Genomic DNA, 27,816 nt, shown 5'->3' with positions numbered 1-27,816 from the left:
AAATAAAAAAAAAATGAAACACCGAAATATCTAATTTACATAAGTATTCAACCCCCTGAGTTAAAACTTCGTAGAAGCGCCTTTGGCACCGATTACAGCTTTGAGTCTTCTTGGGTATGTCTGTATCAGCTTTGCACTTCTGGATTTGATGAGTTTCTCCCATTCCTCCTTGCAGATTTGCTCAAGCGCTGTCAAGTTGGATGGGGAGCGTCGGTGAACAGCAATCTTCAAGTCTTTCCACAGATTCTCAATGGGATTCAAGTCTGGGCTTTGACTGGGCCACGCAAGGACTTTCACTTTCTTGTTCTGAAGCCATTCCAATGTTGCTTTGGCTGCATGCTTGGGGTCATTGTCCTGTTGGAACGTAAATCCTCGCCGCAGTCTTAGGTGTTTTTCACTCTGAAGCAGGTTCTCAAGGATTTGCCTGTATTGGATCCATTCATTCATTGTTCCCTCTATCATTACAAGTCCCCCAGACGCTGCCACTGAAAAGCATCCCTATAGCATGATGCTTCATGGCAGGGATGGTGTTAGATGGGTGATGAGTTTTGTTTGATTTCCACCAGATGTAGCGCATTGCATTCAGGCCAAAGAGTTCAATTTTCGTCTCATCAGACCACAGAATCTTATGCCTCATGCTCTCAGTCTTTCACATTCCTTTTTGTAAACTCCAGACATGGTGTCATGTGCCTTTTTTCTCAGGAGTGGCTTCAGTCTGGCCACTCTCCCATAAAGCCTAGATTTGTGAAGTGTTGCAAAGACTGATGTCCTTCCGGCAGGTTCTCCCATCTCAGCCAAGGAACACTGTAGTTCTGTCAGAGTGGTCATTTGGGTTCTTGGCCACCTCCCCGACCAAGGTCCTTCTTGCCCTGGAATCTCCTGCGATGAAGCTAACTCGGAGGGCCTTTCACTCACTCACCGCAGGCAGGTTGGTGGCCTTTCTGTCTTCTACCGACTCCTCTCCGGCCTTGCTCCCACAGCTCTCTCTGTGCTCTGTCCACCAAATATTCCTACAGGTCGCACAAGATCTGCCTGCAACCCCTCTTATGGTTAAACTGCCAAAATCAAGACTCTCTGCTCACCTTCACTCCTTCATTCCTCTTTTCTCCCACCTCTGGAACAAACTCCCTCACTCTCTTCAATCCCACTCCACCCTCCAGGTCTTTAAAACAGCTGTTCACCACCATCTCTTATCTTCCCCCATCCAAAACCTTGATCTTTTCTACCCCCGCTAATTTCACCCCAAATGCACTTTTTTGAAATACCAACTTCTGTCCTGGAAGTCCTTGGTGTCCTTGTGTTTTATACTTCTCCCCCCCCCCCCTCCCCACCTTCCCACACCTTCTCCCCCCCCCCCCCAAGCCCTCTCCCTCCCACACATCTCCCTGCTCTCAAATGTTATGTTTGTGTGCTTCCCCTCCTCTCCCCATCTTGTCTTTCGCTCCCTCTTTTTATATATTTTGTTTGTCTGGTTGATTTGTTTGTGAAATAAATGTTAGCTCTTTCACGAGCCTCGATTCAGTATACAAAAAAAAAAAAAAAAAAAAGCAATACATGGCGTCAGACATACATGGCGGCGGTCATCTTGGATTTTGACGTGGGTTGCACCCACACACCAAATTCGAATGCGGTCCTTCGCTTACGCACGCACACACGTTACGATTGGAATCTCCCACGATGAAGCTAACTCCAAGGGCCTTTCACTCACCCACCGCAGGCAGGTTGGTGGTCTTTCTGTCTTTGACCGACTCCTCTCCGGTCTAGCTCCCCCAGCTCTGTCTGTGATCTGTCCACCAAATATTCCTACAGGTCGCAAAAGATCTGCCTGCAACACTCTTATGGCTAAACTGCCAAAATCAAGACTCTCTACTCACCTTCACTCTTTCATTCCTCTTTTCTCCCGCCTCTGGAACAAACGTCCTCACTCTCACCAATCCCACTCCTCCCTCCAGATCTTTAAAACAGCTGTTCACCACCATCTCTTATCTTCCCCCATCCTAAACTTTGATCTTTTCTACCCCCGTTAATTCACCCCAGATACACTTTTTTGAAGTTCCGACTTCTTTCCTGGAAGTCCTAACAGTGTCCATGTGTTTTATACCTCTCCCACCCCCCCCCCCCCTTCCCGTACCTCATGCCTCCTCCCCCAAGCCCTATCCCTCCCACAGATCTCCCGATGTCCCTGTTCTCTACTGTTGTACTTGTGTGCTGCCCTCTCTCTCGCCATATTGTCTCCCACTCCCTTTATCTTATGTTTTATGTCAGTTTGTCTTTTTTGTGATCAATGTTAGCTCTTACACGAGCCTCGATCTTGAGTACAAAAAAAAAAAAGGGTTATAAAGTGTAATTCTAAACGGGAATTCTAAATGGAAATTCTAAAGGGTAATTCCAAAGAGTTCTAAATGGTAATTCCAAAGGGTAATTCAATTGGGAAATTATATCGGAAAATTCTAAAGGGTAATTCTGAAGGGTTCTAAAGTGTAAATCTGAAGCGTAATTCCAAAGAGTTCTAAAGGGTATTTCTAAATGGTAGTTCTAAGTGGGATTTTTAAAGGTAATTCCAAATGGGAATTCTAAATGGGAATTTTCTAAACGGGAATTTTCTAAATGGGAATTCTAAAGGATAATTTTAAATGGGAATTCTAAATGGTAATTCTAAAGGGTAATTCTAAAGGGTAATTCCAGGGGGTTCTAAAGGGTAGTAATAAATGGTATTTCTGAATGGGAATTTTAAATGGGTATTCTAAAGGCTAATTCTAAAGGCTAATTCTAAAGGCTAATTCCAGGGGGTTCTAAAGGGTAATTATAAATGGTATTCTGAATGGGAATTTTAAATTGCAATTCTAAAGGGTAATTCTAAACGGGAAGTCTAAATGGGAATTTCTAAAGGTTAATTCTCAAGAGTAATTCTAAAGGGTAATTCTAAAGGTATTGAGGACACTCAAAATTGTAATTGTATGGAGGACTTTCTGAAACCTCCTATCTACCTTTCTACACCCGCTGGGACCCCAAAACGTTCCACAGAAGGTTATTACATTTCCGTTTAGTAAAATATGCAACTGTAATGGTTACTAAACACGTCCCCCTGTAATGTGACCAGATGCTCAGCTCTGATTAATGTACATTTGTGGGCCCAGACAGACAAAAGCTGTTCCAGACGGCATTGCCTTATGGGCTCGGGCTCCCCCATAAAAATAAAGAAACATGGAAGCGATAGCAAAACCCAGGCATCTCACGCTAACTCGTGGCACTTTGTACTTCCTGTGACTTTGACCTCATTATTAATTAATCTTCTTCATATTCTAATAATAAAGCTTTGTTGAAACTTGATGGCAAAATCTGAAATGCTAAAAAACGTTATGGCATAAAGGAAAATAAATCATCCACAACCAAGCTACCAAAGGAAAAGATTGATGGGCCCCAATCCCACCCATCAAAGTGATGCACAACCACTGTAATTTTCATCTCCATCTCACCGTTGAAGAAAAGAAAGAAGGACTTTGCACCAACGTTGGACCCAAAAAGATGACGAAAAGCTGCTTGTAGAGATGGTCACCAGAGCCCAACCAGATAGAGTTTCCGCATGTTGAGTAGTTTTCACTTGTACACTGCATAGCCGATAAAAACAACAAATTCATCATTTAGGCCCATTGGTCCTGGTTGACCTTAAGTTTCATGAATGTACCGTATTTAAGAGAGAACTGTTTCACGGAAAATTCACGAGTTATTTAAAATAAAAAGTTCACAACACTAATGAAAAGGACTGAGGATGGCAACACTTGAATTCGTAAAGAAGCTGTTTGCATATTAACCTTTGCAGAGTCATTACAAATCTGTTTATATTTACGATTACAATTCCGTCCTGAAACACAAGCACGAAAATCTAAATTGAAAAAAAAATCATGTGTGTGGATCCAACATAAACGTCGGATGCCAGCATCACGTTTTAGAGGCACAATCTCGGCTCAGGGAAGGGAGGGGAGAAAGAGAGATTGAATCGTCAATATGGATTCAAACATCAATAAGACCATCTATTGACCATCCAACCTGATGGTCCAGATGCCCCTGGTTTGGGGAGCTTTTGTGCCTCCTAGTGGGGTTACTGAGGTTCCTGCCTCTCACGGAGGACCTCCTCTCACAACCCTTCTCGGGAATTATACAAATAACCCGGGCCCAACTTCAGATAGCACTATGGCAGATCTGAGGAGATACGAGGAAGAGGCAGGCCTTTCTGGAAGGTTCGCTGCCTTGTGCCATCGAGGAAGCCGCCTCAATTACCCATGATTCTCATTTGGCAGTTTTCGGTAGAGGGTGCCAGGATAAAGAGGTGGATCTGGGTGTTGCCCCTTCAGCAGGCTGATTTCCTCATCTCCCTATTTGATAAGGCGTTAACTTTCGCCACAATTAGCAATTACCACACAGCTATTGTGGTGTGTTACAAAGATTTCCGAAAAGGTTTTTCAGTTACATAATCGGTTATCCTGACCAAACTTTCCAAGTTCTTCTGAAGAGGCCTTCATTGAAATAGCTAGTTCTTTTTTTTTTCTTTTTTATGGAAATCGCCCCAAACAAAACATAAAGCCACTCTAAGGGGCAAAGGGAAGGTTAGAAATAGATAAGGATAAAGCAAAATAAAAATAAATAAAGAAAGAAAACATAGCAGGAAAACATCCAAGAAACAGGAATTAGCATTAGAGTAACAGCTTCTAACAAGAAAGCATTAGAAAAAAAAAATTAGCATTTTTTCCATTGTCTAAGGCGGGTAGAGGAGCAAGACACACACACACACACACACACACACACACACACACACACACACACACACACACACACACTACTGCACACTACTGCACAACCTTGACACTTGCAGATTCCATGGATTCGCGGTTCAATGGGTGCAAAAACCATCCCCCACCAGCCGTGCACATAACAGTTCTAAAACCATCTACCACCAGCCGCGCACATAACAGTTCTAAAACCATCTACCACTAGCCGCACACATAACAGTTCTAAAACCATCTACCACTAGCCACGCTCATAACAGTTCTAAAACCATCTACCACTAGCCACGCACATAACAGTTCTAAAACCATCTACCACTAGCCACGCACATAATAGTTCTAAAACCATCTACCACTAGCCGCGCACATAACAGTTCTAAAACCATCTACCACTAGCCGCGCACATAACAGTTCTAAAACCATCTACCACTAGCCGTGCACATAACAGTTCTAAAACCATCTACCACTAGCCGCGCACATAACAGTCCTAAAACCATCTACCACCAGCCGCGCACATAACAGTTCTAAAACCATCCACCACTAGCCACGCACATAACAGTTCTAAAACCATCTACCACTAGCCGCACACATAAGTTCTAAAACCATCTACCACTAGCCGCGCACATAACAGTCCTAAAACCATCTACCACTAGCCGCGCACATAACAGTTCTAAAACCATCTACCACTAGCCGCGCACATAACAGTTCTAAAACCATCTACCACTAGCCGCGCACATAACAGTTCTAAAACCATCTACCACTAGCCGCGCACATAACAGTCCTAAAACCATCTACCACCAGCCACGCACATAACAGTTCTAAAACCATCTACCACTAGCCGCGCACATAACAGTTCTAAAACCATCTACCACTAGCCGTGCACATAACAGTCCTAAAACCATCTACCACTAGCCGCGCACATAACAGTTCTAAAACCATCTACCACTAGCCGCGCACATAACAGTTCTAAAACCATCTACCACTAGCCGCGCACATAACAGTTCTAAAACCATCTACCACTAGCCGCGCACATAACAGTTCTAAAACCATCTACCACTAGCCGCGCACATAACAGTTCTAAAACCATCTGCCACTAGCCACGCACATAACAGTTCTAAAACCATCTACCACTAGCCGCGCACATAACAGTTCTAAAACCATCTACCACTAGCCGCGCACATAACAGTTCTAAAACCATCTACCACTAGCCGCGCACATAACAGTTCTAAAACCATCTACCACTAGCCGCGCACATAACAGTTCTAAAACCATCTGCCACTAGCCGCGCACATAACAGTTCTAAAACCATCTGCCACTAGTCGCGCACATAACAGATCTAAAACCATCTACCACTAGCCGCGCACATAACAGTTCTAAAACCATCTGCCACTACCCGCGCACATAACAGTTCTAAAACCATCTACCACTAGCCGCGCACATAACAGTTCTAAAACCATCTACCACTAGCCGCGCACATAACAGTTCTAAAACCATCTGCCACTAGCCGCGCACATAACAGTTCTAAAACCATCTGCCACTAGTCGCGCACATAACAGATCTAAAACCATCTGCCACTAGCCGCGCACATAACAGTTCTAAAACCATCTACCACTAGCCGCGCACATAACAGTTCTAAAACCATCTACCACTAGCCGCGCACATAACAGTTCTAAAACCATCTACCACTAGCCGCGCACATAACAGTTCTAAAACCATCTGCCACTAGCCGTGCACATAACAGTTCTAAAACCATCTGCCACTAGCCGTGCACATAACAGTCCTAAAACCATCTACCACTAGCCGCGCACATAACAGTTCTAAAACCATCTGCCACTAGCCACGCATAAAGCATCTGTACATATGCAAAAACCCCGCCAACCATCCCCCACAAACAATGGTCACACCACCCACCCATCCTCCATCTATCCACAACCCCTGCACATGTGCAGCGTGTCCGAGATTTCATTCTTTCTTCTGTCTGCTGCCTTGACCTGCTGTGATTCCTCACACTCGTGAACTTTTGCGCACATCATTCGATTATGGGTCCTAAGTGTTTGAGTAGTGCAGGAGATGTGTCCGCTCCCAAGAGGCAGACAAAAGTCATGAGCCTGCGACAGAAAATGGAGCAGCTTGACCAACTATCAAAAGGTGACAGTGTGGCGTCTGTGGACAGGCACTATTTGGCATGAAAGAGTCGACTGTGTGCTACATAAAGAAAAACGAGAAGGAGATTCGGGAAAGTGTCGCAGCGAGCGCATTGCCCAGCACCAAAGTGGTTACCCAGGTCATAGTGTGGTATGAAGTGTAATCCCGTGCGATTTGCGTGCTAAAATTGATTTTTTTGCATTGTTGGATTAATTCGAGGTCAAAATATTGAAAAACAATGGGGTTCAAATTTTCCGACCCCGGACCCCCTTTTATGGGGTGTTTTGTTTCCAGTGACCCCCGGGACTGACCATGCGACTTTCTCCCCTAACAACTGAGAGATTTTATCGATCTCGGGGTCGTTAGAGAGGTTTTCGATGACGCTAAATCCATTTATGATACTTTCGAAGCGACCGGAAGTGGCGCTCCCCGACTTCCGGTGAGGTTCCATGCCAAGGTCAAGGTCATTTCAGTTGTAGCAATAAACTTAGGTATGTAATACCTCTTTTTGATGGTTTTCAGGCACAGGAAGACGTTTGGTGCAGTTATTTTTGCGATCTAGATGCCCTGTCGCGAGATAAGGACAAAAAAATATTGGTAAAATGCTCAAGGCTTTTTTTTGTTTGTTTTTCAGAAAGAAGGCTGACAGAGACTAGTACAAAACCATCTAGAGGTCATGTCTGAGAAGAACAGCGTGTGCATCATCTGCAATGAGGGAGCTACATCAAAGAAGAGACTGATAAACAATCCTGATATGATTGGCGAACTTATTTATTGTGCTAACGAGCGACTGTCTTTGGGTCAGGGTGATATTAAGCGACTTACAGATCGGTTAGCTAGCTTAGGTGAATCTGAACGGAAATCAGTATGGTATCATAGCGAATGTCGAAAACCCATCGTCAACACAAGCATGATTGAACGGCTAAGGGTTAAACGAGTCCGGTTTGATTCTCCTGCATGCCCTGCGCGTGGGCCTGGACGACCTTCCAGTGTGGCTGACTACCCGACCTAAAAGAACAAAAACCATCCCGAAGGAAAAGGTGTGTCTGTTCTCGTCATGTAGCTTTTGTTCTAATAACATATCAGAACCTCTCCATCGCGTTTACTCTGACAAGATGGGTGAAAACTTCCTCGAAATAAAGCTCAAGACTCAGGAATGCCCGCATCAGAACTTGCGTGTCCGAGTTAGAAGACGCTGGGGATGCCTCTGCTCTTGAAAAATACTATCATAGGAAATGTTTACGATACGCGCAGCGCACTTTAACGCGAAAAGATCGTAGTAATACCCAGCTTATTGGCTCTCTATGTGATGAACAGTTGCTTCTCTCCGTCCAAAATACTCTTACTGCGGACGATCTTACTCTGAACATGGCTGAAGTGAATGGTGCATATTTGTCCATTTTGAAGAGGTATAATGTAGAGATCAATCAGACAACCAACTACCGCAAGCATTTGAAAAAGCTCATTACTGAATGGCTTCCGAATATCCAGTTCGTCCAATCACTACGCAAAAATGAGCCTGACAACCTCGTTCTTTCACTGGCGGTTAGGAAGGCCATGCAACTGAGGTCTGCACAGCTGGATAACGACGACACAGTTGGCAACTTGAAGAACATGGCAAACATTCTAAGGGAAGAGATAATGCAGCATCGAAGCTGGTCGTTCAGGGGAATGTTTGAAGACTTTGAGAATCCTCCACTTCTCCAGTTCTTCCTCACTCATCTCCTATTTGGCCGTCATGTTCTCAAAGTTTCTGAAATGCGCATTGCACAAGTGGACAAAACTGTTGATGTTGCTTGCCAGTTTCTCGTCCAGAATACTCGAACCGATCGCCAGGTAAAGCATCAGCCAAAACAAAACGAAATCTTTCAGCAAACTGCCCAGACGCCCCTCTCAATAGGCTTGCCGCTCACCATTCATTCCAGAGTTCGTGACAAAAACCTCGTCAATAACCTATCAGAAGTTTACATTGGGAGTGACTACCAGAGGCTCCTTGATCTCGAAAAGCGCATAGAGCAAGGCGTTCTTCAGCGAATGAAGGAGGCTGGTGGATTTTGTCTGCCTCATTTCATCAAGAAGGGATTGAACATCTGGTTCGCTGTTGATAACATCGACCTCTTAGAAGACACACCGACTGGACAGAACACATTCCATGGCACAGTGATCGTGATCAACCAGCGAGCAGAAGATGGCGAGCCCATCAACCAACCACTTGTCATCCCAGAGAAACTTCTCGCACTGGCACCACTCGCGTTCGAAGTCAAGTACCAGCAAGAGCCAATCATTAAACCTAAACCAATTCGATTTGAGGTCTACCATCTAGAAAAGCGGAGGAGTAAGATTTCCAAAGACTTCACTCACACCTGGGCGCTTGCCAACTACTACGGTACTGATGACAGAGGTGGTGAAAAGCTAAATGACCAACGTGTGTAGAATATAGAGCAGCAAGAGACTGAAGAACTGCAAGGTCAGACCGCAGGTCAAAACCCCAGATATTCCAACGATCCTATTCTTTCAGTGACAAAACGAATCCTTAAAGGTAAGGAGTTAGCAAAGGAAGAAGTTATGCCAACATGGAGTGCTACTAAATCTCTTCTGTTATCACGCTCCTGTCAGAGTCTGAGCCCGACTAACACAGAAGTGATCGCTCCGCTATTCAAGACTTCTCCAACGGATTACTCGACCCTCTATACTGTTCTGATGTTGACTCAGGGCATATCTGCTTTTGTGGTTGGTCCTGAGAGAAGAACCCTCATAACGCTCGATCTTGATCTTTACAGCCGCGCCCTCAAGATTCAGCAGTCAGTGAATAACACCAACTGGATTCTCCGAGCGGGCGTTCTGCATATTGCGTTTGCTGCCCTGCACGCTCTTGGCAAAACAATCGACGGAAGTGGCATTGACACGTGTGCGATTGAAAGCGGCACATACACTTCTGCAGGTCTTCGTGGGGTCTATGGTGGCAAGGCATACAAGCGAGGAGTTGAGTACCACATCACGACTAGCCTGGCGATCATGATGATGAAGTTTGACGCCATTTTCTCTGATCATCCACCTGAACCACTTCGTGACCAATGTGTTGCTCTCAAGAAAGCTCTCCACGACCGTAGCTAAGACATGGTTGATATCTACAACGACATCCGGTCCTCGTACTCAGAAAATCCCCATGAGAAAGAAGATGACAACATCGGCGAGCCCGCTCAATTTCTCAACCAGTACCTCGAGCAAGTGGAAAGTCTTTTGCATCTCATAGGTGCCTGCCGTTCAGCTGACTGGGAAGGTTACTTGGCTGCCTTAGAGAACCTCATCAAGTATTTCTTCGCGCGCGATCTCCTGAATTATGCTTGCCTAATGCCAGTCCATCTTGCACAAATGAATGCTCTGGAAGAGGATGATCCAGTTACATGGGAGGCCCTGAAATCAGGAGACTTCGTTGTGGCAAAATCAGAAGTTCCCTTCACTCATCTTTTCACCGACCAGGCCCTGGAGCAAGAGATCAAAGGGTTGAAGCGTCACGGCAGGATGGTTGGATTGAGCCAAGACGAAGCTGCCCTAGACCGACTTCTTACTACCACACCTCACCTCGCTCGTATAGTGAAGCAGTATCTCAACAGTTTCCCTCAAGCCTCTAAATCTACTGAGCGAAGTGAACATTACCAGCTTTCGGGACAAGTTGCAGTGAGATCGAGAGAAAACGCTCTGAAGATCCGTCACTCCATCGAGTTGCATTGTGCGGGCAATCCGTTTACAGTAAAGCCTGCTTTGAAGAGCCTGGTGTCTTCAGCCCTTGTTGCAGAAGATGCGAAAGACGATATCTTGCAATTTGCAGGGAAGGGACAGAAATGTTTTAACGATTTCGTTCAAGACAGATTACTGCCCACATCAACACTTTCGGTTTGGGACCCAATGAAGAAACTGAAGCTAAAAACCTTTTCGAACTTGATGGAGAAAACTAAAGTTTGCGTTGGTGATAAGGTCATCAAGTTGCGTGAAGATCGTGAACTGCTCGGCAGATTTCTTATCATCCAAAGAAGCCGGCCTCAGCTGGTGCCAAAACTAGAAGAGACAATCGGAGAGTATGAGATGTCAGTGCTACCCCGCTCCCTTTGCGCTGTTGATGGGTCTCTGTACATTCCGACGGACAAGGCCAGTCTGATGCATGCCGTTGAAGGGGCGAAGGGGCAACCACTTCAATCGCCTCCTCTTCTCGATATATCTCCGGCGGATGGTCCATCGCGAGTTCTTGTCATTGACGCCATGGCTGTGGTTCAGAGTATGAAGAAAACAACGATAATGCGAAAGCTATCGGACCTCCAAGACACATTTATCAAGCGGATTGAGTACATGATGACAGGCTACAATGAGGCTCGAGTGGTATTTGATCGTTATCTGGATCAAACTCTGAAGAACAAGACGCGCCAGAAGAGAAGTAAGACCTCCACAGAATATGCCATCCACCCAGATATGAAGCTCACAATGTCTCTAAAGGAGATTCTGTCTGCATCAAGTTCTAAGAGTAAACTGACTTCTATGTTCGCTCAGGGTTTGTTGGAACACTTCTCCGGTAACAATACCTTCAAACTAGTCGTCGTGTACAACACCAAGATCAAGGGTCACAATTTTGAAGAAGATCATTCACACGAAGAAGCTGATACACTGATACCTCATCAAGTCTTGGCTTCTATCGCTGAAAGTGCTGAGAGATACATATGTGTTTGGTCACCCGACACAGACGTCCTCACGCTTCTCCTGGACCTGGTCTCTTGTGGTCGTCTTGGAGCTCAAGCTCGTCTGAAGTTTTTAACTGGTAAGGGAACGAAGTACCGCGAAATTGATGTCGTGGACCGAGTTGGAGTAATAGGTCTTCGGAAATGTCAAGGACTGATTGGACTCCACAATTTCTCTGGCGCTGACTGGGGTGGGAAATTCATGGGAATCACCAAGAAGACCTGGGTTGGTGCCGACATGAAGCTTGATGAAGATGATCCTGCCATCAGCTGCTTCCGGGAGCTTGGTGAGGGTCCTATCCCGACCACGCTGACGAATGGTGAACTGCCCTCTCAGGTCAAGGATTTGGAGAAGTTTGTCTGTCGCGTATACTGCTCGACCGGTCCTACAACCCTACCGGCGCTTAGATGGGAACTATTTCGGTCAAAAAACTTAGAGGGAGAGATGTTACCTCCTACTCGCGCTGCGTTATTGCCCCACATCCATCGCGCAAATTACATCGCCATGCGGGATAAATCATATACTACAAACTGCCCGACTCTGCCTTCTATTGAACAAAATGGATGGACTGTAAAGAAAGGTCTATATGTTCCGGTGGGATGTCTCAACCTCCCTGCCCCAAAAGCTGTGATTGAGCTTACGAAATGTAAATGTAAATCAAGCTGCAAAGGCAGATGCAGTTGTTGGAAGAACGGTCTTCCATGCACTCCTCTATGTAAATGTTATGTCGATAACTGTGTAAATTTGGTCAGAAATGATATACATAGCGAAGACGTTGACGAATAATCCGTACAGTAGTTTAGTTTGCATGATTCTCGGATGTGTTATCTTGAGAATTTAGAGGAATTGTGTTACATTTCTTAACTACTTGTGTCGATAATTGTGTACATTTGGTAAGAAATGATATAGTTAGCGAAGATTTTGACGAATAATCCGTCCAGTAATTTTAGTTTAAAAGCTATTTAATTATCAAAATTATCTTGCATGATTCTCGGATGTGTTATCTTGAGAATTTAGAGGAATTGTGTTACATTATTACATACTTGTGTAAACAAAAACATTTTGTGACATTAAACAAGCTAAACACACATAGTTCTGTATTTATATCATTTGTAAGACTTTTGCTATTTCGGTAAATATTTTCTAAATTTGACTAAGAATGGCTTTAAAACGTAGATTTATTTGTGACTGGCCAGTCTGATCGCAAAAATAACTGCTTCAGCCGTCTTCTCGTGCATGAAAACCCTCAGAGAGTGGTACTATATGACCAGGTTTTATCGCTACCTTCGAAATGACCTTGACCTTGGCATGGAACCTAACCGGAAGTCGGGGATCGCCACTTCCGGTGGCTTCGAAAGTATCATAAATGGATTTAGCGTCATCGAAAACCTCTCTAACGACCCCGAGATCGATAAAATCTCTCAGTTGTTAGGGGAGAAAGTCGCATGGTCAGTCCCGGGGGTCACTGGAAACAAAACACCCCTTAAAAGGGGGTCCAGGGGTCGGAAAATTTGAACCCCATTATTTTCGAATAAATTGACCTAAAATCAATCCAACAAAGCAAAAAAATCAATTTTAGCACGCAAATCGCACGGGAGCTGTTTTTCATGACACCTCATACCACACTATCAGGGACGTTCACATAGAAGCAATGGAGTAGGCATTCAACATGTGGATAGAGGACAATGCCCAGAGGACCATTCCTTCAAGCGGACCTCTGATTCGCAAAAAAGGCAGAGCAAATTTATGATAGTCTCGCTGGTGCAGGTGGTGCTGCGAACACAAGTGATATGGGTATGAGTGGCCCCAGTCCCTTCCAAGCCAGTAGGTGATGGTTTGAGCGCTTCAATCAGCAGTACAGTTTCCGCAATGTAAAGTTCACAGGCGAGTGTGCCCCAGCAGAACACGAGGCATCTCAATGTTTTTTTTTGTTTGTTTTTTTGTATACTGAATCGAAGCTCGTGAAAGAGCTAACATTTATTTCACAAACAAATCAGACAGACAAACTAAATATATAAAAAGAGGGAGCGGTAGACAAGATGGGGAGAGCAGGGGAAGCACACAAACACAACATTTGAGGGCAGGGACATCAGGAGATGTGTGGGAAGGAGAGGGCTTGGGGGGAGGAGGCATGGGAAGGAGGGGGGGGGGGGTGGGAGAAGTATAAAACACAAGGACACCAAGGACTTCCAGGACAGAAGTTGGTATTTCAAAAAAGTGGAATTGGGGTGAAATTATCGGGGGTAGAAAAGATCAAGGTTTTGGATGGGGGAAGATAAGAGATGAGATGGTGGTGAACAGCTGTTTTAAAGACCTGGAGGGAGGAGTGGGATTGAAGAGAGTGAGGGAGTTTGTTCCAGAGGCGGGAGAAAAGAGGAATGAAGGAGTGAAGGTTTCCCTGCTCGACTCACGTAGCTTATCGAGAAGAAGGGGTATGTAATGGAGCAGGTCTTCAATGCAAACAAGACCGGCCTGTTCTGGAAGAAAGTGCCCACGAGGGTTTTCATCTCGAAGCAAGAGAGGACAGCATGGAAATTTAAGGCTGCAAAGGAGCGGGTATCTCTTCTTCTCTGTGCCAACACCAAAAGGGACTGCATGATTAAACCGATGATGCTGTATCCTTCTGTTACGGATTCGTCACTTCCGTTGTTGTGGTTTTCATCCACTGTAAACATTTTTGATTCCATGTACTATTATTCTTGTCGTTCTTCAGGGACTTTCCTGACACCACAGAAGAAAGGCAGCCAAATGCCAGGTTGGCACAGGAGGTGGGAGGGGAAGGCTTCAACGACATGCAGCCTGTGGAATTGGAGGAGGTCATCGCCTCGCATGGTGAGAAGCTGACTGTGGAGTTGGAGACCATCATTAAGGCTTCCAAGGAGGAGGGCAGTGAAGAGGAGGAACAGGTGGCAAAGCCTAACCTGACTATCAAGTTCCTGGTTAGGTGCTGCAGGATATGAGGTCAGTCTCTGGCAGGTTGCAAGAAGCTGACCCTGTGATGGAGCAGCACCTCCGGTTCAAGAGGGAGTTGGATGATGTTTTGCTCTCATATACAAAGAGCTACACTGAAACCTGGAACTCGGCGAAACAGCTCACAATCGGCCATTGTTTTGCCCCCCACTATCCCACCTCAACACAATCAGCGCCCTCGCCTGCATCACCTTCGGTGCACAACTCATTAGCAACCTCACCTGCATCCTCATCAGTGACCTCACATGCATCCTCTTCAGTGACCTCACATGCATCCTCTTCAGTGACCTCACATGCATCCTCTTCAGTGGCCTCACCTACCCTCCTTTAGGTGCACAACTCATGAGTACCCTCACCTGCATCCTCTTCAGAGGAGTTCATCGAGTTTACTGGATTCTAAATCATCATTGACATCAAAAGTTACTTCGTACTGCAGGTACCGTATCTTCACTAAAAATTGGAAATAGGACCTGCAGCTGTTCTTATTCTTTTATTTGTAAGCATTTTAAATGAAACTGTAATGATGTGCATTCGCATTCATCAAATAAATTAAAAATTCCCTTATGAATTACGAACCACTGGGAATCTATGCCCTTTTTGTGCCTCCACCCACAAAGTCGCTGGAGGCATTATGTTTTCAGGTTGTCCGTCCGTCCGTCCGTGATAGGTTTTCGTTACCGTGATAACTTGAGAACGGCTAGAGGGATCTTAGTCAAACTTGGCGCAGATATGTATAATGAGGTAAAGATGAACTGATTCGATTTTGGGGTCAGGAGGTCAAAGGCCAAAGGCCCATGACCAAAGGTCACGTAAGGTAAAAATCCTGCAACCGGGATAACTTGTGAACCAGTAATGGGATTCTGACCAAATTTGGTACACTTATGGAGAATGATGTAAAGGTGAACTTGTTAGATTTTGCGGTCAAGAGGTCAAAGGTCAAAGTCTGAAAAAGGTCTATAACTTGAGGACGGCTGAAGTGATCCAATTCAAACTTAGTGCAGGTATATGTAATGATGTAATCCTCCTTGCAAGACTCCTTGGCTTTAAATCTGACAAGCTCCAGGAAATAACCTCTGTGGGTATTCTCTCCATTATTTTCCTTACTCGGACCATACAAATTGGAAAGAACAAACCTTGTTGATCCTCTGTCCAGGCGTTCACTGCAAAACTTCATTCTTTAATATTCAGCCTGATGTTAATCAATCGATGGTCCGCATTGCATGCCGCTCGATGCTGACAATGCCATCCAGTCTCCAGGCATCTCCTGCAGTCCTTCTGACAGACAATAGCAAAGTCAATGCAATGACACAATGAAAAGACACATCACACACACAAACATACACACACACAAAGATACACACAAACACATACATACACAGACACACAGACACACACACACACAGACAGACACACACAGACACACACACACAGACACACACACACAGACAACCATACACATACACACATACACACACACACACACACACACACACACACACACACACACAGACACACAGACACACACACACACACACAGACAACCATACACATACACACACACACACACACACACACACAGACACACACACACACCAGCCATTTATCTTCTATTGAGCTATTGTCCTTACCTGATTCTTGGCTTTAAAGCTGCCAAGGTCCTGGAAATAACCTCTGTGGATGTTCTTTCCATTCTCTTCCTTCCTCATACCATAAAGATTGTAAAAAAAAACAAACCTTTTTGATCTTCTGCCTGGAAATTCAATGCAGAACCTTATTCTTGTCAAACTCAACCTGATGTTAATCAATCGATGGTCCGCACTGCATTCCGCTATATGCTGACAATGCCATCCAGCCTCCAGGTAACTCCTGCACTCCTGACAAACAATGGCAAAGTCAATGCAATGACACAATGACACAATGCATCACACACATACACACACCGACCATTTCTCTTTTATTGAGCTATCCTCCTTACATGACTCCTTGGCTTTAAAGCTGACAAGCTCCAGAAAATGACCTCTGTGGGTGTTCTCTCCATTCTCTTCCTTACTCGGACACCGCACCACTACACCTCAATACTACACCTCACTACGACACCGCACTATGACACCGCACAACGACACAACACACCAACACCACACTATGACACCACACTGCAAAAATGTTTTCACACCTTCCAGCTTCACGCCGTCTCCAAGATCCAACTCAACATTTCCTCCATCTGCAGCTCCCTCTGTGCACACCTTACACTTGAATGTAGCTGCCACACTGGTTAATGACCCTCTCAGACCACTACATTTTTGATGAACCCACTCAGCGCACATTGTACTTGAATGAAGTTCACTCCGACACCCTTCCTGCACACAGCACACGGCCACTTCCCAGTTCTTTCCACCTCACCACATGCTTTACCACTTGCCATCACGTTCATCTTTCCGATATTCACCTTCAGACCTTTTGTCTCCATACATTCCTTCCACTTGTTCATCTTCTCCTTAAGTCCATCCATACTTTCTGCAATCAATACCAGATCATTTGCATACAACAACTCCCCCAGCAAACCCTCTGAGCCAGCACCTCCATCACAGCTACAAATAGTAGTGGACTTAGTACCGACCCCTGATGCACTCCCACCTTCACCTCAAACTCACCACTGTTCCCGCCCTCCGTCCTTACAGCTGTGCACGTTCTTTCGTACATTGCCATCACTATTCTGATCAACCATTCCTCCACTCCTAACTTCCTCAATGCCCATGTCACAACTTCGCGTGGAACCCTATCGAATGCTTTCTCCAGATCAACAAACCCAAGAAACAACTTCTTCCTCTTCTCCATGTACTTCTCCTGCAACTGCCTTACAATAAAAAGCGTGTCTGTCGTTCCTCCTCCTAGCATAAATCCAAACTGCATTTCGTCAATCTTCACTTTCTTCCTTATCCTCCTCTCCAACACCCTTTCCAATACCTTCATTCCATGCTCCAATAACTTTATCGCTGAATACTGTTACGTGCTCCTCCCCAAACCCCGTTCACGGTGTACCTCCGAGCCCCGAAAGGAGTCATGGCAGAAAGATGTGCTATTATGTGTGCCAATGACAATGATGAAACCACACCAATCAGTTGTTGCAAAAAACCAAGTATTGTATTAATATCGCACAATAATAACAACTTGCACAGGTACAATATAACAACAAAATACCATATAATTCCTATGATGGTACCACCAGTTTCTTAACTCAATAACGCACGGTGCTCCACGTGAGCGAAATGTAACACCCCCAAAGTCACTGTCCCGGCACAAGGCCAAAGTCCATCCACGCTCCGGTGATCACAAGAGGAAGGTCGTATTGAGACCAGAACCCAGGACGGCTGACAGTCGACGCCACCGAAGAGCCGCTGGGTGGGTGTCGGGCCGACGTCGGTCAGGCAAAAGTGCACCCAAAAGGCGACTGGGAATTCACACCTTCGGTTCCAGACAATGACGCTGATATGAACAAGCAGCGGCTCCCCAAGCGGAAAACTGCGAATTCCCAATCAAAATCCACGACACACACGCGAACCAGACTAACGGCTGGCGCGCGGTGAAATGGCTGGAGCGAGGTGAAATGGCGGATGGGCCCGTAATGGAGGCGTACCTGCTCTTCAACAATGATTCCCTTTTGGAATCAACCGCAAAACCCGTCATGTAGGTTAATCTGCCACAGCGATATCGACTCTGTCACAGGAATCCCTTTCCTGGGGAAACCAATATTCGCTCGTGACCAACGTTCGCCAGCGTCCGCTCGATACCTCAAAGCAGCTCGGCCTTTCTCTCTCGACCTCACTTGCGCCGCTTCAGCCTCCTCCTCTTCCTCTTCCGGTTTCCCCCGATCCATTTCGTTTTTCTTTTAAAACACTAATTTTTCCTTTTGAAGACAGTTATCTCACTTTAACAGTTATCACAGTTTCACTCAAACTATAACAATAATAGTACATGAAACTAAAAATGCTTCCAGTGGGTGAAAACCACAAAGATGGAAGTGACGAATCCGTAACACTCCCCACCCTCAAGAAAGAAAGTTTGAACAAGAAAGAAAGTTTAAAAGTTTGAAAGAAAGTCTGGCACAGCCGGAATCTCCCGCGATGAAGCTAACTCCAAGGGCCTTTCACTCACTCACCGCAGGCAGGTTGGTGGTCTTTCCGTCTTCTACCGACTCCTCTCTGGCCTTGCCCCCCCAGCTCTCTCTGGGCTCTGTCCCCCAAATATTCCTACAGGTCGCACAAGATCTGCCTGCAACCCTTTTATGGTTAAACTGCCAAAATCAAGACTCTCTGCTCACCTTCACTCCTTCATTCCTCTTTTCTCCCGCCTCTGGAACAAACTCCCTCACTCTCTTCAATCCCACTCCTCCCTCCAGGTCTTTAAAACAGCTGTTCACCACCATCTCTTATCTTCCCCCATCCAAAACCTTGATCTTTTCTACACCCACTAATTTCACCCCAAATCCACTTTTTTGAAATACCAACTTCTGTCCTGGAAGTCCTTAGTGTCCCTGTGTTTTATACTTCTCCCACCCCCCCCCCCCCCTTCCCACGCCTCCTCCCCACAAGCCCTCTCCCTCCCACACATATCCCTGCTCTCAAATGTTATGTTTGTGTGCTTCCCCTTCTCTCCCCATCTTGTCTTCCGCTCCCTCTTTTTATATATTTTGTTTGTCTGGTTGATTTGTTTGTGAAATAAATGTTAGCTCTTTCACGAGCCTCGATTCAGTATACAAAAAAAAAAAAAAAAAACATAGGGAAAACTTTCTTTTCATGCAACAACCTGCTTTAACAAACAAAAGTAAAACTCACAACCAAATGATCAACTCACGTGAGCAACAATAATTAATATTCCCCAGAAGAAAGCAACAACACTTTCAAACAACCTACAGGTCAACCAAGTTGAACTCCTGCAAAGACAAAGTCTATCTCATCAACCTCTGATTTTTATTTTTCATTTTTTGAATGACGGTTAAGGGGTTGTGATCAGCGAAGACTTTTAACTCTGGATTCTCTTGCACTCCGACTACAGGCACGACAGGTGAGACAGGAACCATTTTTTCCACAGGCTTCCTCTCATAATATTTCTTCAGTCGGTTGACATGACACAGCTGCCGCTTTTTCCGTCGGTCGGGAGTTGTCACCTCGTAATCTGTTACATTAACCCTCCTTTCGATTGCATAGGGACCAAAATACCTAGCCTGTAGTGGCTGACCTGGAACAGGAAGCAACACTAACACTCGGTCCTCAGGACTGAAATTTCTTATCTGAGATTTCTTGTCATGCCTCACTTTCATTTTATCCTTTGTCACTTTCAAGTTTCCACTCGCAACTTCACAAGCTTTTGCCAATCTGTGCCTAACCGTTGACACATACTCTACCACTGTTGACTGCGACTCCTCCTGTAGCCACTGTTCTTTCACAAATTTCAATGGTCCTCGAACGGTGTGTCCAAACACAAGTTCAAAAATACTGAATCCCAATGACTCCTGAACAGATTCTCTCGTAGCAAACAACAATAAGGGTATTCCCTCATCCCAATCCTTGTCACATTCAAAACAGTACTGTTATGAATTTGGGTAGTGATATGTAGAGCAGAATAGAGCTGAATAGGTAACATGCTTTGAGATGTCGCGGTAAGGAACACTACCTGTAATAAGTTCTTCATGTGTAGGCATTTTGTCGGGTAAGGTGTATAATTGTGAATCTACCAGGAGAATCGGGTGATAGGTAGTGTAGGGATTAAGAATAAGCCCCTGTGTGTCCTCACCTGGTTAGCCAAACCTCTGTCCGTTTTGGCACTGCACACCACATAGACACTTAGTTAGGATCCCTTAGTACAACACTAATAACACCCTTCCCCCCCGACATGACCTCGGAAGAAATCACACCACAGGACACCGTCGATAATGGCCGCCGCCATTTACACCTCCGAGAGGCATATCCACCTCGCATAGCACGTGCTACAACACAAGGAACAGAGGACAAGAGTGAGAGTGGCGCAGTGGGCGTGCCCCTGGGTGAACCGGCGAATCGGGGGAGGCTCTGATTGGTTGGAGTGCGCCAATGCTGACGTCACCGATCGGGGATATTACCGAGCGCCGGGGGCCATTTTCGGGCAGTTGAGAGAGAGTCGAGTTGAGTAACAAGGACTGAGCGCTATTTTCGGCAGTTGAGAGAGAGTCGAGTTCAGTAACGAGGACTGAGCGCCATTTTCGGCAGTTGAGAGATGAGGTGCGCACGAGTTGCAGTTGAGATCGGAGATCCTACGCGGAGTTGAGTGACGAGCGCCATAACCAGAGTTCAGGCAGTTCAGATCGGAGATCCTGAGACGAGTTCAGAGCCCGAGTGGAGCTTGCTGTCCTGCTTTGGGGCTTCGTGTGCAAACGGAGTGGGCGTTGGATCGGGCCTTCGCGTTGCTGTGGTGCTCGGAGGCGGTCGGAGAGGGCCACGTGGGACGCCGAACAGGGCGGAGTTGGACGGCGGCCAAAGCCAACGACAAAGACAGATAAGCCGAGCTCCGCGTATACATTTTACATGACGTTTTCTTTTCTTTAATTCAGATCCCCTCGTCTTGTATCTGATATCTGTGTGTGTGGGATCCCAAATTAGGCATTAGATTTTCAGGCGCGTGCTTTTTCCTGTCCTTGCTTTCATTGAATAAACCCTTGCATTATTTTCTTGTACAAATACCTGAACGCAGTTTCCTTGTTGCTTTTAATAGATAAGGCTGCGGGGGCTCTCGCCGTTCCCCTCCATTCCGCGTGCTTGGGGCTTTTGGTTTTGGAATCCGCCATTGAGTTTTCACCTCGGAAGTTAAAGCCTTCGTGATCGGCATCCGCGACCGCCAAATATTAATTTCGGTGGTTGTCCGGCGGTTTCGGCGGCGAAGTTTCCTCTCGCAACTTCACAAGCTTTTGCCAATCTGTGCCTAACCGTTGACACCTACTCTACCACTGTTGACTGCGACTCCTCCTGTAGCCACTGTTCTTTCACCAATTTCACTGGACCTCGAACGGTGTGTCCAAACACAAGTTCAAAAGGACTGAATCCCAATGACTCCTGAACAGATTCCCTCGTAGCAAACAACAATAAGGGTATTCCCTCATCCCAATCCTTGTCACATTCAAAACAATACGTTCTGATCATATTCTTCAATGTCTGGTGAAGCCTTTCCAAGGCCCCTTGGCTCTCAGGATGGTAAGTACTTGATCTTACTTGCTCCACTCCCAACAGGTGTACCACTTGCTGAAAAAGCGTTGACATGAAATTGGAAACCTGATCAGACTGGATAACCTTAGGTAGGCCAACCAAAGTGAAAAATTTAATCAAGGCCTTCGCAATAACTGCCGCAGTAGTTTTTCTAAGGGGCACTGCTTCTGGGAACCTCGTGGAAGCGCACATGATGGTCAGCAAATACTGATGTCCAGCCTTAGTTTTAGGTAAAGGGCCTACACCGTCAATAATGACATGGTTCAATGGCTCTTCAAAACCTGGAATTAGTTTTAAAGGTGCAGAGGGGACTTTCTGATTAGGTTTTCCCACAAGCTGGCAAGAATGGCAAGATTTACAGAACTCCACCACATCACGTCGCAATCCTGGCAAGAAAAAATGTACCAAAATTCTGTCACATGTCTTGTTCACTCCAAGGTGCCCGGCCAAAGGTGTCTCATGTGCCAAACTCAATATCTCCTTCCGGTACGGCTGTGGCACCTCAATTTGGTAATGAACTTTCCACTCATCATTTGCTGGCACCTCTGGTGGTCTCCATTTACTGATGAGTATTTCCCCTTTCATGAAGTAACCAACAGGTGCTTCATAGCCTCTTCCTCTGTAACGGCTTTACCAATCAAACTCCGGAGCTCCGAATCTCTGTGTTGTTCTTCAACAAGTCTCTTTCGGACAAGCACCGTTTGTTCAGCCTCGTTCCCATATTTCTCCGACGGACACTCCATTTTCTCTTTTGGTCCAGATGCCACCTTTTCCTTAGGTTCCTTGATGTCACTCCCTTTCCTATTATCTCTTCCAGACTTTTCCTCCAATATCTCTATGGAACCCAAATCCACATCACCTTCCTTCTCCTTCTCTTCAGAGCAGTTCCTACCCATAGCAAGAGTCACTGCACAGGATGGAAAGATACCCGGAATCTCCTGCTCTAACTGTGCTGTGTTATTTTCCATACTGGGCTTTTCAACCAACATCGGATTACCAGAAACTCGACCCCCGGCCAAATCATTCCCGATAATAAAAGAGATTCCCTCTACAGGAAGAGTGGCTTGTAACCCCACAGTGACCGGTCCTGACACCAAATCAGACTTCAAATGGATGACATGAAGAGGAGCTTTAACATAGCCACCAACCCCCTGTAAGAGAACACTAACCACAGTTGACGTCTTCTCCGACAATGGCAAAATGCCATCAAGCATCAAAGATTGATGTGCTCCTGTGTCCCTCAATACCCTAACAGGTCTCTGGTTAGTGAAGCCCCATCCAGTGACACAAACCCTTCGGAAATAAAAGGTTTGTAACCCTCTTGGACAAGGTCGTTCTGTGATGCCGTAACTTTGGCACGGGAACCTTCACAAGGCACTGTCCTCCAAGGACGATTTCTCGCATTGGCCAACGCATTCGGAGTTGCACTCGTCTGACTCCGCTCCTGATTTTTCCTTTTCAGGGCGTAACATTGGGCCATCAAATGCCCAGGTTTCTTGCAAAAATCGCGAGTAGGCCCGGAGGAAAAACTCGTGGTCTGCCTCGGGCCCCCCGGAAGACAGGTCTGCCTTGGAACTGCAGTCTTCCGATCCCTAAAAGTCGCGGTATCAGATTTGTCCCCATAGTCCTCTCTAGGCCGCCTCCATGAAAATTTGTTCTCCGAACCTGATTTGCGTAACTCCCCGGGCTAACTCTAGATGGGAAGTTAGGTTTGTGGAGCCCCATCCAGTGTGTCAAGGCATAGTCATCTGCCACTGTTGCTGCCTCATACAACTCCGGTGCCTTTTTTTCATCCAGATGCACTTTAATGTCCACGTGGACACACTGTTTGAATTCCTCCACCAAGATCATTGGCATAAAAGGTTGAAGTCTTTCCCAATCTCCTTCGAGTCACACCACATATCAAACATAGTTTCCTTCATTCTGGCAAACTCCACATGGGTCTCACTCTCCCTCTTCCTGGCATTCCTGAATTTTTGTCGGTAAGCTTCAGGGACCAATTCATAGGCTTTGAGAATGGCTTTCTTCACTATCTCATAATCTGCACATTGGTCAATCGGTAAAGCCGAATAGATATCTTGAGCTTTGCCCACCAGAACACTTTGTACTGACATAGTCCATGACCCCACAGGCCATTTTAGCATTTGAGCCACCTTCTCAAAATGTAAAAAGAACTTGGCTACCTCCTTTTCATTGAAGGGTGGAACCAGCCTCACATGCCTACCAACATCCCAAGAGTTCTGACTGGTTGTCGAACTAGCCGGCATGGATACTACTTCTCTCCGTTCCCCCAGTAATTCAAGCTCCTTGAGTTTAAGTTCCCTCTGATACTCCATGTCCTGTTCCTTTAACTCCCTTTCGGCTCTCCTTTCCTCTGCTCTTCTCTCCTCGAGTTCCTTTTCTGCTTTCCTTTCCTCTGCTTTTTCCTCTGCTCTTTCCTTTTCTGCTTTCCCATTCCAACTCTTTTGACCTTTCCTGGCTCTGCAGTTGCATCTCCATTTTCCAGAGCTCCAGATTTCCTTTTTCCTCTGGTAACCAATCCAAGGCTACCTCTTCGCATGTTCCTTGTCCCACTAGAGATTCTACCACCAATGTCTGAATCTCTGCTTTCTTCATACTAACTCGGACCTCCAAGTTACAATATTTGGCCAATATCATGAGTTCCGATCTTTTTAACGCCTGGAACTGTGCTTCGTTAGGGGATGTAGCAAACTTTTCTCTGTAAAACACCATGGTGACCATTAGTTAGGACCTGTTAACCTTCACACAAAAATTTCTAAATTTTCAGAAAAATTTGGGAATGTTAGAAAATTCCAAATTTGGGAATTTTGGGAATGTTAGGGAATTCTATCCTGGACGAGCCCCCGATTTCTGTTACCTGCTCCTCCCCAAACCCCGGTCACGGTGTACCTCCGAGCCCCGAAAGGAGTCACGGAAGAAAGATGTGCTATTATATGTGCCAATGACAATGATGAAACCACACCAATCAGTTGTTGCAAAAAACCAAGTATTGTAATAATATCGCACAATAATAACAACTTACACAAGTACAATATAACAACAAAATACCATATAATTCCTATGATGGTACCACCAGTTTCTTAACTCAATAACTCACGGTGCTCCACGTGAGCGAAATGTAACACCCCCAAAGTCACTGTCCCGGCACCAGGCCAAAGTCGATCCACGCTCCAGTGATCACAAGAAGAATGTCGTATTGAGACCAGAACCCAGGACGGCTGACAGTCGACGCCGCCGAATAGCCACTGGGTGGGTGTCAGGCCGACGTCGGTCAGGCAAAAGTGCACCCAAAAGGCGACTGGGAATTCACACCTTCGGTTCCAGACAATGATGCTGATATGAACAAGCAGCGGCTCCCCAAATGGAAAACCGCGAATTCCCAATCGAAATTCACGACACACGCGAACCAGACTAACGGCTGGCGCGCGGTGAAATGGCTGGAGCGATGTGAAATGGCGGACAGGCCCGTAATGGAGGCGTACCTGCTCTCCAACAATGATTCACATTTGGAATCAACCGCAAAACCTGTCATGCAGGTTTATCTGCCACAGCGATATCGTCTCTGTCACAGGAATCCCTTTCCCGTGGAAACCAATATTCGCTCGTGACCAACGTTCGCCAGCATCCACTCGCTACCTCAAAGCAGCTTGGCCTTTCTCTCCCGACCTCACTTGCTCCACTTCAGCCTCCTCCTCTTCCTCTTCCGGTTTCCCCCGATCCATTTCGTTTTTCTTTTTAAAACGCTAATTTTTCCTTTTGAAGACAGTTATCTCCATTTCACTCAAACTATAACAATAATAGTACATGAAACTAAAAATGCTTCCAGTGGGTGAAAACCACAAAGACGGAAGTGACGAATCCGTAACAATATGAGCCACAGTCCAGAGGGTCACCTTTCCCCTTGTATAGAGGGAGGAGGGTACTCAGTTCCCAATCCACTGGAATGCGGCATTCTTTCACCACCAGATTACAGATCTCTGTCATTCTCTTCACACCCCAACTTCCTGCTGCCTTCAACATATCTCCCACAACTCCTGTCGGCCCTCCCGCTTTTCTACTCTTCATTGCTTTTTTTTTTTTTTTTTTTCGATACTGAATCCAGGCTCGTGAAAGAGCTGACAACCGCGAGGGAAAGACAGTACAGGGGGACCACGGGGGAAAGACAAAGACAGCACATGGGGACCGCGAGGGAAAGACAGTACAGGGGGACCATGAGGGAAAGACAAAGACAGCACATGGGGACCGCGAGGGAAAGACAAAGCCAGCACATGGGGACCGCAAGGGAAAGACAAAGACAGCACATGGGGACCACGAGGGAAAGACAAAGACAGCACATGGGGACCGTGAGGGAAAGACAAAGACAGCACATGGGGACCGCGAGGGAAAGACAGTACAGGGGGACCACGAGGGAAAGACAAAGACAGCACATGGGGACCGCGAGGGAAAGACAAAGACAGCACATGGGGACCGCGAGGGAAAGACAAAGACAGCACATGGGGACCGCGAGGGAAAGACAAAGACAGCACATGGGGACCACGAGGGAAAGACAAAGACAGCACATGGGGACCGCAAGGGAAAGACAAAGACAGCACATGGGGACCATGAGGGAAAGACAAAGACAGCACATGGGGACCGCGAGGGAAAGACAAAGACAGCACATGGGGACCGCGAGGGAAAGACAGTACAGGGGGACCACGAGGGAAAGACAAAGACAGCACATGGGGACCGCGAGGGAAAGACAGTACAGGGGGACCACGAGGGAAAGACAAAGACAGCACATGGGGACCGCGAGGGAAAGACAAAGACAGCACATGGGGACCACGAGGGAAAGACAAAGACAGCACATGAGGACCGCGAGGGAAAGACAAAGACTTTTATCGCTTCCTCAACTTCCTTCTCAGTTATCTTCTCTGCCGGTCCTAAAACTGGGTTACTCTCTATGTTGCCATCCCATTAATTCTCTGCATTCAACAGCATTTCCATATATCTCTTCCATCTTCCTTTATTCCATCTGGGTCCACAACGATTAGTCCCACTTCATCCTTCAAGCAACTCACTCCCATCACATCACACCTCTCTTTCGCTATCTGCTTTGCAATCCTGAATACCGCTCTCTGACCCTCTTCCGATTCCAAGCGTTCTCCGAACATTTTCCTACATGCCTCTTGCGCCTTTGCTGCCTCTTTCTTTGCAGCCTTCTTGGCTGCCTTATAACTTTCATGCTCTGCCTTTTCTGCCCCCATACCCTTCGCCTTCTGCCTCTCCTTGAACTTATTCCTCTTCTCGTGAATCCTCTTTCCAACTTCATCATCCCACCACCATGTTTCCGAGTGCCTCGGTGGTCCTTTTGTGCATCAACATACCTCACCAATGGCTCCCAGCAGACTATCTTTCATTGAAATCCAACCACTTTCAAGCTCAACCACATCATGCTCTACCATACTCAACCTCTCTTTTAATGCCTTCCTCACTGTCACCTCTTTCAACCTCCACACCTTCATTCTAGGTTGGTACTTCACCCGCCGAGCTCTCCTCGCACCTTTCACCCTCATGTCACAGACAACCAAGTGGTACTGTGAAACAGCCTCCTCCCCCGGGATCACCTTTGTGTCCCGGAGGTGCCCCCATCTCGCCTACGCACCATCAGGTAGTCAACGGTTGTCATCGACCCACCTGACGTGCATGTAACAAGGTTATTATCCTCTTTCTCGAACTGAGTATTACAAATCAACAAATCAGCTCCATCAGCAAACTCCAAAATCCTTTGACCTTCTCCTTTTCTTACACCATATCCGTAACCCCCATGAACTCCCTCAAAACCGTCTATACTCCTTCCCACATGTCCATTTAGGTCTCCTCCTACCACAACAACTTCCTTATCTTTCACGTTTTCCATCAGCTTCTCTATCGCACACCAGAACTTGTCCTTCTCTTCATCG

This window comes from Myxine glutinosa, chromosome 9 (assembly GCF_964187855.1).
Source record: "Myxine glutinosa chromosome 9, kmMyxGlut1.1, whole genome shotgun sequence".
Lineage (NCBI taxonomy): Eukaryota > Metazoa > Chordata > Myxini > Myxiniformes > Myxinidae > Myxine > Myxine glutinosa.
This window is presented reverse-complemented; position numbering follows the sequence as displayed.